Source organism: Cibotium barometz, chromosome 8, assembly GCF_041138505.1.
Source record: "Cibotium barometz isolate CiBa-2024 chromosome 8, ASM4113850v1, whole genome shotgun sequence".
Classification (NCBI taxonomy): domain Eukaryota; kingdom Viridiplantae; phylum Streptophyta; class Polypodiopsida; order Cyatheales; family Cibotiaceae; genus Cibotium; species Cibotium barometz.
The window spans coordinates 29,990,474-29,993,941 of record NC_141053.1 but is presented as its reverse complement, the minus strand read 5'-3'; the positions used below and the strand labels follow the sequence as shown (position 1 = coordinate 29,993,941).

General features: G+C 33.7%; 1 long non-coding RNA gene across 1 annotated transcript; it reads left to right on the top strand.

The window, feature by feature from the left end:
- The first annotated feature begins 1,582 nt into the window (after positions 1-1,582).
- Positions 1,583-2,144, top strand: LOC147636136 (uncharacterized). Its single transcript, XR_015266494.1, has 2 exons — positions 1,583-1,765; positions 1,908-2,144. It is a non-coding gene; the product is annotated as an uncharacterized LOC147636136 (long non-coding RNA).
- The last annotated feature ends 1,324 nt before the right edge of the window (positions 2,145-3,468 follow it).

The window sequence follows — 3,468 nt, the reverse complement described above, 5'->3', positions numbered from 1 at the left end:
GGCATAATGAGATGTATTTAAATAAGAATATGTAAGTGTGAGGGGTTTTTTAAAGAGCATTTGAACGTGATACATAGGATGTCTTAGTAGTGGAGCCCCCGAGCTCTCGCTATTATTTGTGATAAATAGTAAACAAATACATCTATATGAAGGAAAACATTTAAGCTTTTTAAATATTGGTTCCTTTCGAAGTCTTGACGTTGATATAGTTATATTTAAGAAGATAATGCTCACTTATATTGTGTTGTGTCATTAGTGAAATTATGTGAAAATAAAGTATTCAAGAAAGTAATCCAAATGTGCTTGAGCGATGATCATCATCTAATTGCATTAAAAAATGATTTTTCCTTTGTTTTTGTATTAGAGTAGTCATTGAATGCAATAGATTGAGCATTTTAGTATTTATGAGTACGAAGCTTGAAATAGGGTAGGTATAAAGATTACTTTCACTTATTTACTCACTCTAGCCAAAACCCTAGCTCTACTTTTGAAAGAGAAGCAAGGTAGCTATGCTATTGTGATAGTAGGAATCATGGCTAGTCACACTTGTAACTTCATATGATGAGAAAATGTGAAGACGATGAAATGTGTAGTATAGTGTACTATTTTGTTAGAAACTTTATATCGTCTACATAGAATGCAAACTCCCACTTTTCATAATATTCCTTGACACACTATTTCAAAATCAAGTTCAAATCGAGGGCACCATTCTTTGATAAATCCATTGCATCTTATACCTTCTTGTAAATCTTTTGGATGGGGAAGAAATCAATCAATGGAATGGTCTACTTTACACTTTTGGATTGGGTCACTAAAACTTTCATAAACAATCACAACAACATTTTTTTTCGTGCAAAGTGATTGCATGAGCATATATCTGAGATATCAAACTAGACCTCATTAAATCAATATATAGCATGCACATTCACACTACCACTTTCATATTCTATGTAAGATGTGTAATGATGATATCCTTTGATTTTAAGCATAATTTGTGAGGCCCTTGGATGGGATGGGAGAATGTGAAAAATTAAGCATGTGTCTCCATGTCAAAATCATATCATTGTACCATAACGCTTTTACCACCCCAATCTCCCCCCCTTTTCCCCTTCCTCCTTCTTGTGGGGTATAGAGAATGAGCCATTATTGATTGCTTTCTTGAGACCAAAAAAAGAAAGGTATGGAGGATAGGACTTTTAGAAATAGAGAAGTATAGAAGCCAGCATAAAATGGAAAGTAAGGAGAGCATAATTAATCAAAGTAGTAAGGAGAATATCTTTTTTTTAATTTTTGGCCTTCAAAAAACTTAATAAAGGCAACCATAACAAGATGATTGGTGACTTAAACCTAAGGTTTGTACACACCAACCATAACGAGAATTTGGTGACTTAAAACCTAAGGTTTGTATTTTGGGTATACTTATATTTTTTAAATGGCACTCAACGTTGTTGCCTTCAATCATACACTATGGTGGATGTGTTGCGTAGTGCTACCGAATCTTGTCTTTAATATTGTGCTCTTGTAAAGTGCATTTTTCTTTCGGTGCATTTTATTCTCTCTCTCTCTCTCTCTCTGAGGTGCCGTGCGCTCGGAGGTGGCAAGGAATCGAAGAAGAGATTATAAAGCCAGGATAGAGGGTACCTGCTCTTTCGGAGTCTCGCCCGCGTTGGTTTCAAGCTTGTGGCTTCTGCAGCAGCTATGGCCAGCCTGCCAGTACAGGAAGAGCACAGCACATCCGAGTGGAAATATAATATAGATCTATCAGGTGACTACACCCTAACCAGAAGAAGATCGATGCGAGCTCGGTACAAATATATTGCCTCCAAAGCTTAGATTAAATCTGAGTGATATAATTTATCGAGAAAGACGCAGTTCTAATTTATGTTGCCGGCCCTCTGATTTTACAGGGTTCCCCTCAGAAAACGTTCGAGCGTACATCAGTAACGGCAGGAATGTCGTTGTGCGTGTTGGCCGATACCTCTCGCGCACGATCGAGCTTCCCGAAAATACCAACATGAATTCCGGAACGGCATCTCGGAGGGAGGGTCGCCTCACCATCACATTCAAAAAGACATAAAGACTACATGTTTGTGTTGTACAACAACTTGATAGCAATATATGCCTCATTTGCATCTCACACAAAATGTGGATGGGTTGCTAACATATACATGATGCTTATGCAAATGTTTTATCAAAGTAGATATGTGTTTTATAGGCATAGTAGCTAGATTTGTATTGCTAAATTACCAGCTTTCATTTTCTTCCACCTTTAACTCATTTTCTTCCATCTTCAACTTGGTTGTTTTTTTAATGGAGTGAAGGATTTCCAGGATATCGTTTCTTCTTCATGCTTTATAGTGATATACTAATGGCCAAATTTGTACTATTTATTTTGGTGATCTTTTTCGTGTTACCTTTATAATGATATACTTCTAGCCTAATTTTTAGTATTTATTTTGGTGATCTTTTTCATGTTATCTTACAGTGATATAATTATGGCCAAATTTATTTTTAAAAATTTGTAAGCTTTTTAATATTGATGCTAATAAAAATTTAGAAGGTTGATTACATCAAAACTAGGCCACAAAATAGTATTTCTTATCAGACCTTGGCATATGCATAGTAATAGATTAAAAAAAGTTTTAATATAGGACAATAATGCCATTAAAAAATCATCTATATATATGTGAATCACTTTTTTTTAACATAACATCAAATAAATATAAGCTGACGCGACGACTATTTAAGCCCTTTAAATTCAAGTATGTAGAGAATTGTTAAAACCACTTTTATGGTATTTTTTAAAAGCACCATTTTTTTAAACGGCGCATATTGAGTTAAAACTCATATCAATTTTTTTTTCTTTATGCCAATCAGTCACACTTCAGTAGTTTCATCACTTTTCGACACCATGTGTAAAAGTTGTCCTAAATTTAAGTAAATCAAATGTGAAATCACTTCTATGTCTCAATTATAGGACTAGTGTTCAAGAATATTTTCTTCTTGTATATGAAAATAATACTTCATTATAAATAACACAACACAAGGTCTATACACTATCTTTATGGTATTTATATAAGGTTTAAATCTCATTTAAATATAGTCTTAATAATAATCCTGTAAGGAAATATTCTCTTTAAGTGTATTGTTTTTAAAACAATTCCAACTAGAAAACTACTCACATAGCAAGATAGTATTTGAGAAAAAAAAATCTAGTGCCAATTTTTTTTAACATAGTCCTAGATGAGCATCATTTAAGCACTTTTTACAAACAAATATTATTTAAAAAATCAAAACAAAATCTTAGATTGTTAAAATTAGTGCTTCACATTTGATCTAGGATCCAATCAATGAGGAGTCCTCCTGTTCTCCAAGTGAACTTTTTAGAGCGAGAGAAAAATCGAGCAACACATTTCAAGATCACCAAAGGTGTGCAACATAAATTCACCGCAAAATGACAATAACACA